The sequence below is a fragment of the Schistocerca americana genome, chromosome 1 (genome assembly GCF_021461395.2).
Source record: "Schistocerca americana isolate TAMUIC-IGC-003095 chromosome 1, iqSchAmer2.1, whole genome shotgun sequence".
NCBI lineage: Eukaryota > Metazoa > Arthropoda > Insecta > Orthoptera > Acrididae > Schistocerca > Schistocerca americana.
In genome coordinates this window covers 1188724389-1188737021 of record NC_060119.1, presented here as the reverse complement: position 1 = coordinate 1188737021, position 12633 = coordinate 1188724389, and positions in this window count along the sequence as shown.

The window sequence follows — 12633 nt, the reverse complement described above, 5'->3', positions numbered from 1 at the left end:
CCTCTTTTTTTTTTTTCCACCTGTGCCTCTGAAAGACACACACTAATGGCTTTCTTCCAGGCGACTGTCATGCAGCTGGGTGCCCACAATGCATTATGTGCAGGTGGTCACTTAACTTTCTTACTGAAATATTTACGACACCAGTTTGCACTACAGTGACAGTCTCATATAAAAATTTCACAGGTCGAGAATTTGCGTTTCAAATCTGTAGAAACAAAATCCTGTAAATATAACAGTGACCAAAAAATTTTCGCCAGCATAGTGATACATTCACGCATATACACACATGTCGTAACTCTGAAAGTACGATTCTCGGTTTCCAACATCCTTTTTCACAAACCATAGTCCCTAACCCCTACTCATTATTCCTTGCTTTATAACACATATACATATTTGTAGACACTTCTTCAATATTTCATCATAATAAATACGTAGCATAATCAAATTCCTCATATAGCATCAGGTTATTGATCATAAACATACCGCAACAGCGTAATACACATCATCATCATAACATCATAAAGCCTCAGCCAAATCTCAAAATCGTCGTAGTTCCTCTAATAATTTCAAAACCTAAAAAAAATCTCTGCCACTTCAATAGTGTCATCTACCTCAAACGTACTTTAAAAATCATGGTTCCATACCAAATACATCAATCAAAGCTCTCGTAGCATCACAATGGTTCCGAAAAAATATGAACAGTTCCCGAAGTATAGACAAAATACAGTTTCATAAGTGTGAAGTTATCCAACTGTGTAATTACGTAAACATGTGTCACTGATGTAGTAAAATAAATGTTTGTCTCTCCCAGTTAAATGATCAGAGAGCTGTGTAATTCTGTTTTATAGAAATATGGTACCGATGTGTAAAGTTGTATAAGCAAATACCATATTAGCTAGGGCTCCTTGTGCTTGCCACACACATGGTACACAAAGTAAGCGTGTACCCCCCTCAGGATAATGTAATTATACCCTCAGGTGTTACAGATTACAGCAATGAAATGAAATGTATCACGGAAAACCTTTGTATCATTGTACTTCAAATATCTTTAAAAATAAATATTTTAAGTACAAAATTAATCACTCAAATACGTGTAATGTAGCGCTAAACTGTGCGTCTTGTTGTAAGATAATCTCTGTGGAAGTGTCGTAGTTATCGTCCTCCGAAAGCTAAGTTCTGCAGAAGTCGATGTACTTATCTCATGATAAACAAAAGTGAAATGCTTTGCGTATAGATATTTACGCTTATTGCCGTGATGAAGAAAGTACTGTGCTGTAACGTATTGTTGTGTTACGGAAAAGGCTGTCTCATTGTAGCTATACCACAAAAGTTACTACTAAAACATGTTTTACTTTCTAGAATAATTCAGAAAAACTGTGCAGATATAAAACAGAAACACCGCAAAAGCAACATTGTAAATTGTCACTCATTAGTAGCGTCGTGATAAAATCGTGTAGCTGCCACATAAACTAACCACTGTGTCATCTGGTATCTCACAGAAAGTACTTTAAATCCAGAATGTATTTTCAAGTAAACCAAAATGTTGCATTAATTGTAATAACAATGCACTGGTGTCTGAAACATGTTCCTCAGTGCTATTCGGCAATGCATTTGAACCGGCAATATTCGCATATTGAAAAGCAGGAAATGTGTCTAGACTTATTTGAGAAAACGGCGAGGACGCAAAACCTGAATCTACAGTATTTGCAAGATTGTGTCCTGTCATTTCGGATTCCTGAGGGAAGCTGTTGCCGACCGATGGAACGATAATGCTTCCCTGTTCACTTATTGTTTCACTGCCTACACCATTATTTGCAGCGCGCTCAATTTCCCTATGCACAATTACCAAATAACTACTTTGAACATTAGTTAATTCATTACACTGTGGCGCTAACACACTGCCTTCGTCTTCACTGTCATTTCTCAGTTTACTTTGGAGGCTAGTATTACGTTTTTCACACGCCATTATTGTCACAATATTTCACACGACAACACAGAAAAGCACAATTTGAAGAGCAAAATAAGAAAACATATTAACATAGCATTAAAAATAATATCTCGTTCATTGCAAGCGCAGCTGCGAAATACTTGGTGCAAATCTACATGCATGCCACAACTGTTTTACTGTACAAGAATGAAAAACTACAACTACAAAGGAAATTCTCTCTACAATTACACGCTAGCAATAAATAAAAGGCTGCACTAATTGCACAAAGTTACAAGAAAAAATCAGAAGATTCCAGCGAGGTATCCTCGGCTAATGGTCGACATATGAAACGTCCCCTTAGAAAAATTATACATGACTGTGCTTAAACTGACACACAATATTTTTGGCGCAACGCAGTCTGACTTTCAGTAATCCCTACAAAAGAATGGCCCTGACTAACATTAACCTACACGTTTTACAAATCACTTACCTCACAAAAATCTTCGTTACTCGAACTACTGCAAAACAGCGAGCGCCACTACTGCCAGCTAAATAAAAGATTCAAACTACGGAAGGCACTAACTACTGATAGGCATAGCTAGCAAATGAAAGATTTTAATAGAGAACAAAAAAATTTATTTACCTTGTTAGTCATAATATATATAGCAGTTCATGACATCCCTTCTTACAAATCTACTGTTTCTGAAGGACACACCTCCAGATTATCCATTCTCAAAAATCCACCAACTCACTTCCCCACATCCACCACTGCTGGCGGCTCACCTCCAACTGCACAACGCTACGCGCTGTTAACATCCAGCTGCCCAACACTACAATGCCAGACAACAATGCAAACTAGCCGCAGACTGCACACAGCACAGCCAGTGATTTTCATACAGAGCGCTACGTGGCGTTACCAATAAGAAAACCTAAACAGCCTACTTACAATATATATATATATATATATATATATATATATATATATATATATATATATATATATATATATACTGCGGAGCAAAGTGAGATTATACAGCCAACCGGTTGCAAATAAATGTTTGGTACATTTACCTAGGTTTCGACACCAGTTCATATGGTTCAGATGGCTCTGAGCACCATGGGACTGAACATCTCAGGTCATCAATCCTCTAGAACTTAGCGCTACTTAAACGTAACTATCCATGCCCGAAGCGGTCGCGCGGTTCCAGACTGAAGCGCCTAGAACCGCTCAGCGACAAGGGTATGGATACATAGAGAATTAAGTATAACAACAAACATTAACCAAGATGACAACTGTCGTGACGTACAAATGTTACTTTCGTAAAATTACATTACGGGAAAGCAATGGTCAGAATGAAGAGCACAAATGCTGAAGTCAAAAAAAAAAAAAAAAAAACACGTTCCAGCCTTGGCACGTGTGCCTAGCTAGGAACATCAGACTGATCGGCCCAGTAGCTTACGCTGCTGCCACGAGAACAATAGAAGTTGCGCCACCTATCGGGCGAGGCCAGTGACGTGCACGCATTTGAAACATTATGAAAGAAATAATCGAAAAAAGACAGTTAATTTTAAAAGCAAAATACGAAGGAAGAGAGCTTAATGTATTATTGAAAATATACAGTAGTCCAGCAGGAGCCCAGAAATTCATACCAAAGTGTTTTGGAATCTCGACAGTTTAGTAGGTTTCCCTCTTCTGCCCGTTAGTCTCCTCTATAAGAGCAGTCCATCCAGCCCTTAGTTTGCACAACGTTTGACGACGTCAGTCTGCATCCAGAGTCGTCTTTCGTTCTTCGCTCCCCTATGAGTTGGAGACCTCGGCTGCACACTCACCCTCCCTCTCTTTGCTCGTGCGCCTCAAGGAGTTTGACGTCTAATGAAATAAGCCAATCAGAAGCGGATTAACAGGAAAGGGTACACCCCGCGGATGAGGCGGCGCCGTAGGTGGCGCAAGGGCCTCGGACTCGCCCTGAGAGGGCTGGGGTGCGGACCTGCGGCAAAGCCGCCGAACGCCGCGCGCTCTCCGGAATTAACGCCTTCGAGCTGAGTGAGGACACGAGGACTAGGGTGCGACCGCCCGGGGGGAACCGTGGGCGGAGAGGTTTTTCAGGGGCTTGGCTTTCTCCCAAGTGAGGTTGTCGAGGACCAATGAGGGAAGAGCGCTTGGGGGGAGAGGAACTAAAAGCCGTGTTCTTTGTAGGGACGGAAGGTAAAGTATTTTGGTAGCGACAAAAGCTGCACGCTGAGGGCTCCTCGGCACGAAAGAAATCGCTCGACTTCGTTCGGAGAGAGAGTGCGAGAATTGCGTAGCGCGAGACGGAGAAGGCTGAAAAGGGGTGGGGTGGGGCGGAGGGGTAGAGGTCTTGTCGTTATGCCTACCGATGCGACGAGAGAAACGCATCGCTCCTCTTCCGAGACCAGAATAAAATATTCCTTATTTCCTTGGCACCCTTCGCACGGCGCAACTAACTGCTTCCGCGTTAGTTGTTACGACCCAATAATCAAGTCAAATTACGAATACATTGAGAGTCAAACGTGCGCGAAATGGAATGCCCAATAGCAACAAGTAAGGGGTCCGTATTTATACCTGGACTTATATGGTACTCTAATGTAATAAAATAAAGCCGGCCTCTGTGGCCGTGCGGTTCTAGGCGCTTCAGTCTGGAACCGCGTGACCGGTACGGTCGCCGGCTCGAATCCTGCCTCGGGCATGGATGTGTGTGATGTCCTTAGGTTAGTTAGGTTTAAGCAGTTCTAAGTTCTAGGGGACTGATGACCATAGATGTTAAGTCCCATAGTGCTCAGAGCTATTTAATAAAATAAATTTTTTTATTATTTTCTATTAGTGTAATGTAATAAAATAAAATACGAGCCGTGACTTATACAAAAAAGAAACACACATTAATTCAATGGCTCAGCATAAAAGAGAAATAACTAATGTCGGAATATTATTAACAGTGTAATATGTTGTTTAATTTAGCCCGACGTGTATAAGCACTCAGTAAGCTAGCACAGTTCTCAGGGTAGTTACGTAATTGTCTATAATTAATTGTTCTTTTCTTATTTATCCAACACTAGGCTCGTGGCCGCGCGGGATTAGCCGAGCGGTCTGGGGCGCTGCAGTCATGGACTGTGCGGCTGGTCCCGGCGGAGGTTCGAGTCCTCCCTCGGGCATGGGTGTGTGTGTTTGTCCTTAGGATAATTTAGGTTAAGTAGTGTGTAAGCTTAGGGACTGATGACCTTAGCAGTTAAGTCCCATAAGATTTCACACACATTTCAACATTTTTGAACTAGGCTCGTGAGAAGTCGTGTGCTTATTGCACCAGAGAATATTTGCCAAGTCTGTTCAATGTACACTACTGAAATACGTAACTTAATGTCGTCGTTTCGTCTCGATTCCCCAATATAAGATAACAAGAGTAGCATCTACAAATGAAATCCTATATTGGAACTGGAATCCTGTGACCAGACCTTTTCTGCCTGGCATGTTATCTCGTTATATAAAGAAAATCTTTAAGTAAAATAGTTAAATCATTAGTAGCTGCGGTCTCGTGGGATCTGAAATAAAGTTAGTTGTCCTAACCGACGGCACGTCTCGTAGATGAGCTAAAAGAAAAATGTTAAAGATTTTTCTAAGATGGCGCCTGACAATGAAAATCCTTTGTTAAGGCCCATATCTACTTAAGGTAGTCTGGTTATCAGACTAACAATAGATCGACCACATACACAACATTTTTTTGACAAAATAACCATTACATTTTTCGGGTTTTATGTACAACTTACATTAGCAGCTGGTACAGCAAGATGAGCTTTACACAAGAAAGTCGTCTTAGGTCCGAATCCAAGCAAATGAGATTAGCGAGTGACAAAGGAAAGATAGTTCATGCATAGAAGCGCTAGAGTCCATAACATGTTCATTGTAGTTCTATCTCTTCTTCTTTGGCGTACTTGTCGATTTTTTATAAAATTTATCGTAATACTTAGTTTACATTTTTTTTAAACCCAAGTCCACCCAGGAGAAACAGTGTAGTACCAGGGCAAGAATTTTTATTTACTTCGAATCTGCAATATTATGAAGGGTCCCGTGATTTGAAGTTTGGAGGACAATCAGTGTCAGGTTGGGTACTAGAATGGCTCATCCCGTGCATTTGCGTGAAGAAACGTAATTTGCTACAGTTTCACTTCTACAAACACAATTTTGATAAATATTTTGTATAGGTTTTGTTTGATAGCTTTCATTAATTCTAGAAACTCCGCAATGTAACACGGAAGCTGCCTTTTTCTCCGAATGTCCAATCGGCCAAATCAGTCCTTCCTCGGACAGTAAAAGACGTATTCGATTATGCCCTCCCCAAACTTAGTAACTAACAATTTTTTAAATTTTACATGTAGGTGTAATTTTTGTTGCAAGAAATATGTATTTCATTTCGCAGTGCAAATATTAATATACAACAGCTTTTGCTTCACATGATGCAGTTCCTAGTGTTTTGATATTCGTCGTTATCCATACTAACATTATAAATGCGAAAGTAGCTCTGCCTGTTACGTTTTCACGACCAAACCACTGAAGTTTTTCGATGAAATTTGCTGTGGAGATATCGTGAACAGTGAGGACGAACATAGGTTACTTTAGAAAGTGTGTAGTATAAGATACGTATTGCTCTGAAGTACATAACGTGGATTAGAGAACAAGAATTACACTTTGAAAATGCTACTTACTCTTTCACTATAATCCGCAACGTGCTTAATCTATAACGACTAACAAGCTGAACCGATTCTGATGAAATGTGATATGGAGCTGGCTTGATCCATGGGCTACTTCAGGAAGTATTCTTATTAATGGTTTAGAAGCCCGAAAGCGACGTTTTTTGTGTTTATTTGATATTTTCCCTTCTTTTTTTGTTTACAGAGTTTATTTAGCAAAGAAAAGGGAGGTCATTTATTGTTAGCAACGCAATTCGGAAGCTTATACTCATTTACTAATGACGCAATAGGCTAGTTATCTGTTTTACAACAATTTGCCACAAAACAGCTGGAACCGCGAGGCTGGTAAGTGAAATGACCAAATTTTCTCATTTTGAGAGTGCTGAAGGAGCTCTCAATTTTCCTTGCTAAAATAAAATTCAACAGCTTCCATCGCATAAAATATTTCTTTATTTAACACAACCAGTTTCGACAGACTTGGGTGTCATCTTCAGGTCTGTAAGAAAATCGGGAAGATACAGGGTGGCGCACGAAATGTGTTACCATTTTGTTTTTGAATATAAACTTTATTGTCAATACAATCTGAAAGGAACATATACTACAACGAAGAGCCATCCATGGAGATTTGTTCTAACTCAGCACATGCTCAATATGTCCACCATTTCGTTTCCTAACTTCCTTCAAACGAACACTGAAGTTAGTGATTACCCTACGGCACATGTCTTCCGTAATTTCACTGCAAGCTTGAAGAATAAGTCTTCTGAGCTCCATTGACGTTTCGGGAAAATTTTTTCCTTTAGGTGCCCCCAAAGAAAAAAGTCACATGGATTGAGGTCTGGACTGTTGCGGGGCCAATGTTGTCCGTCGCTGAAGCGACCTGGAAACCTGAGTGAAATGATCCGCATGTCGAAATGCTCGTGTAAAAACTCCAACACAGTGTTTGCAGTATGTGGCCTTGCTCCATCTTGCATGAACCACTGCGTGTTGAAGGGCAAGGCAGTAGCAAGAAGCTGTGGAATGAAGCTATTGCGAAGCATGATCAAATAACGCTCGCTGTTCACAGTTTCTTCAAAGAAGAAGGGTCCAATAAGTCCGTGACTGGAAATTGCTGTCCACGCTGTAATCCTCGGAGCATAATGTTGTCGTTCATGAAGCACTTGTGGGTTTTCAGTGGCCCAAAAGCGTACATTTTGTTTGTTAACCACATCGTCTAAATGTTAATGTGCCTCGTGTGAAAACCAAACGTCATTGAGAGTTTCTTCCCTATCCTCCGCCCACTGAGCAAACAGTAGTGTCTACTGTTTGTGTTCTTCAGTGAGCTTCTGTGCACAGGTCATCTTGTATGGGTACATATGGAGGTTACTTTTAAGAATACGTTGAACGGAGCGTCTGGATATTCCCAGTTGCACTGCTGCCTTTCCACACGATTTCCCGGAATTCTCTGTACAGCAACTCGTACCGCCTCAATATTCTCCGGCGAACCAACAGGCTTAGGCCGAGGTCGCTTCGCTTCCAATACTGTTCCTTCCTGTACAAATTTATCGTACAACCTGTGGATGGTCTTCTTGCAACGGACCCATCGTGTGTTAAACTGTTGTCGAAATCGCCAGCCATTGCTGCTTACTAGTCTCCTAGCGGCAGTATCGTGAATTACACGTCATTTCGTAACTCACTTGTTTTTCCAAGCTCTGCTGGTACTGCTGTAGAGATCGCAGCGGGATATCTAATGTGCGTCGTAAATTGTGAATAAAAAATTGGTAACACATTTCGTGCGTCACCCTGTATTTACTGCCTACAGGAAAAATAAAAAGGCCTTTGGAGAAAAGAGAAGCAGCTATATGAGTATCAGCAGCTCAAATGGAAAACCAGTAGTATACAAAGCAGGGAAATCTAGAAGGTGTAAGGAGTATGTGGAGGGTTTATACGAGGGAGATCAGCTTGGAGCCAATATTATGAAAGTGGAAGAAGACGTAGATGAAGATGAGATGGGAGACATGATACTGCGAGAAGAATTTGACAGAGCACTGAAAGACCTAAGTCGAAACAAAGGGCCTGGGAGCAGACGACATTCCTTCAGATCTACTCGTAGTCTTGGGAGAGTCAGCCACGACAAAACTCGTCCACCTGATGTGCAAGACATACGAGACATGGGAAATAGCCTCATACTTCAAGAGGCGCTGCCGACAGATGTGAATATTATCGCACTATCAGTTTAATAATTCATGGTTAGAAAATACTAACACAAATTCTTTACATAAGAATGGAAAAGCTGGTAGAAGTCGACCTCGGGGAAGGTCACTTTTGAATGCAAAGAAATGTAGGCACAAGCGAGGCAATACTGACCCTACTCCATTTTAAATTCTGAAAGTAAAATATTCATTAAAAATGGGCTCTAAAGTGCATACCTTACGAGGTATGAACACTTGTTCAGCTTCGCTACTATGAAACACATCTCTTCTAATGAACAAATGTTCGTAGAAAACCTTGTAGGTCTGGTAGCAACAGCTGTGTGCAGTCATCTTAGGTATTAATAACCGCCTCAGTCATATGTCCACCTGAAGATGTGGCTTCTGGTGCCAAGAAACCAGTAGTGATTCAATAATAAAGGACTAAATACAGCTAAAGCGGTTATTAATATCCGAGAAATGCTCGTAGGTCTTAAGGCATGTATTTTAGAGCCCACGTTTAACACAGATTTGTTTGGTCGATACTAACTACACCCAATATATTATAGTAAAGGGCCTGCAATAGAAGAGATGTTTCACTGTGTCGAAGACGAAGAAGTGCTCATAGCTCTTAAGGTACATATTTTGGAGTCCATAATCTCTAGATTTTTAAAAAAATTTGAATTATCGTTCCTGTCGTAGTCCCGACTGCTAACCATTCACCGCTGGGACACTTTGTATGTAAACTGCTGGCCCAGTGACCATGAATCGGTGTTGTGTACAATAGTTTCATTATTTTAAGAATTGTAAGTGGTTTATATATATATAGTAATATGCCTTTTACATTGTATACCCGCTCCTGTGATGAAGTTAGTAATGATGAAAAAATACATGTATGGATGAAAGGACTTTGTGTACTAGCTGAGAATGTAACTGTAACTGGTGATGTAACCCTGTACTGTAATTATTATCCGTAGCGTCAGCCGCCAATCGCTAGACGTACATCTGGTGAACGGGGGCTCAAGGATGCAACAATTAAAAAAAATGTATATATATATATATATATATATATATATATATATATATATATATATATATTATACTGTAATAATCTCAGTCACAGATATAAAGCGATGGCTTCGTGGTCTCTCCGCCCCTTCTGGCTTCTGGTGGGGGGGGGGGGGGGGATGGGTGTAGTTTGCATAGTCTCCATGTTATGAGATGCAGCTGATATGTTGCTGTGTGGAATGAAATCTATAGTTCAAAACCAGCTTTTTTATTTTACTGGCGAAAACGGTTGCCGGCAGGTTGTCGTCTTATTTAAAAGATAAAATACGTATATTAAGGAACACTGCCTCCACGTAGTGACACGAGACGCTTACAATAATTCTGACGGAGAGATCACTCCACATTCAAGATATGTTTACCTCTGTTGATAATAATATCATCCGCAGCTGTGAGGGTATAACGCTGTGGGGACAGATATTTCGACAATGGTCAGTTACAAAGCAATAAATAAGCTGTAGGATTCTACGAGGCACAAGGAGCTACTCTGTAAATCATACCGATTGATAGGGAGCGGAATGTTCTCAAAGGACCGAGGGAGAAAAACTTCTCATAACTAGATGTTCTTTCCATTATTCCGTTCTTTTCATCTTAAAGAATCCCCCTGTCTGTAATTTGCGTTATTGCGAATTCGAACCGATACTTTCGAACTTGTGCAAAGTTCTGCCTCCCTGTTTCTTCTTCCTGTAAAGATACCGTGTTTTGGATCCGAACGCTGGGAAACGGTCTCCGTTCCTACTCATTAACATGTTGTCCATTAAGAAGGAAGGATAATTTGATTACACAGCGCAGTCTTTGAGAAGTATATTTGGCTGTGCTTGTCCATGGAGCGGGGGTAGTGGAAAGGGGGGAGGAAGGGGTAAGGAGACAGATGTCTCATCGTCCGGACGAGACACTGCTGTTCCGACGCTCGGCTTATTAGCGAAAAACCTCGTCTCTGCCAGGACTGCTCTTTCCTGTATCATCAGTGGTTCTTCTAACAACACCGGCTTGACTCTTCTCTTTTGTTGAAGCAACCATAGACCTCTCGGTGCTTCCGTAATTGAATGCGTAGTATGTGGAAACATGAGCAGTTCTATTAGGAAAAGTGTCTTGACCTTGTGTTGAACAGGCCTCATGTAAGTTTAATCTTGTTTTCGCTCCCTAACAAGGCTTTGTTTGTGTGTTGGGAGCTATCTCACCGCCTGCGTAGTTTGTCCACTGTAAACAACATAAGGTAACATCCATATTTCGAGAAAAGGTGTTACTTGCTGGGAAGATATAAAGCTTAGTGAAAGTTACAGCACAATAAAAACATTGAGAAAATCGTTATTAACTTTATTCGAAAGACCTTTTGAATGACGTTAGTTGTACATCGTGTATCAATATGTTGGCAAAGTTGCTGTGCAGTTACAACGTATGTTAGAAATGGCGTCCACGGACGACTATGCAAGTTAGAAGCAACTTTATCGTATTGGGAAACATTTTCTACAAATTTGATTGTTATATGCATCTCGCGTATACAGTTATTTCATTTTTTGGAGTCACAAGGCGTACATGGGCGATTGCGATATTTTGCTGCTCACCAGAGAAAAAAGTTTAGTGAAGTAACATCGGGCGAGCGAGGGATCCAATGGCTTTTTGAGATGACACGTTCCCCAAAAAACTCCACCAGAAGACGCGTACTGTTCTTAGCTGTAAGTGCAGTAGCATCATCTTGATGAAATTGATGAAATCATGAGTAGTTGATTTCGTGCAATGGAACGACGGAAGAACACTGGTACGTGCGCGATAGTATTGTGTTATTTCAAATTCACATAAATAAACTATTAAAATTTTACTGATCAATAAAATTCTTTTCATATAAGTGACATGCCCTGTTGTAGCAGAAAAATAGGCGAAGCAGCGGAAATATGCTACTATCGGAACACAAAAAAGGCGAATATGCTCCTGTTTACTAAAAGACTCTGACTGAAAGTCGGGGCATCAACTGCCTCATTCTAGCTTCCTCACCGCCTTAAAAAATTTTCCCAAAAATTTTGGCGTGAGATCATATTCGCAATGTTTTGATGAGGCAGAAGGGGACAGTGTCAATAGAAAGATATGGAAAAGTAATAAATACTGGAAGATATTGGCCGGTCGGAGTGGCCGTGCGGGCTGGCCGGAGTGGCCGAGCGGTTCTAGGCGCTACAGTCTGGAGCCGAGCGACCGCTACGGTCGCAGGTTCAAATCCTGCCTCGGGCATGGATGTGTGTGATGTTCTTAGGTTAGTTAGGCTTAATTGTTTCCAAGTTCTAGGCAACTAATGACCTCAGAAGTTAAGTCGCATAGTGCTCAGAGCCTTTTGAAGCATTTGATTTGAATGATATTAGCCAGTGGTTGCTGTAAAGAAAGGGCGAATGAGACGATAGCACTGCGCGAGGAAGAGAGGGACACAATGGCATTGGAACGTAGTTAACAGTGACAGAAGAGTGCAAGGAAAAGAGTGTAGGAGACAGTGCCAGTGAGAGAGGAATGAACGGAAGGAGAGAGTGAAAGTGGGTGAAAGCCAGTGATAATGCGGGAGTCTATGTCTATGACAATGACTCTGAGAAAGAAAGAGACAGTGGCAGTGAGAAGAGACAGCAGCAGTAGGAAGGAATGAATGAGATAGGAGCAGAAAGAGAGAGAGCAAGAGGGAGACAGTGATACTGCGAGGGCCCGGGTTCGATTCCCGGCGGGGTCAGGGATTTTCTCTGCCTCGTGATGACTGGGTGTTGTGTGATGTCCTTAGGTTAGTTAGGTTCAAGTAGTTCT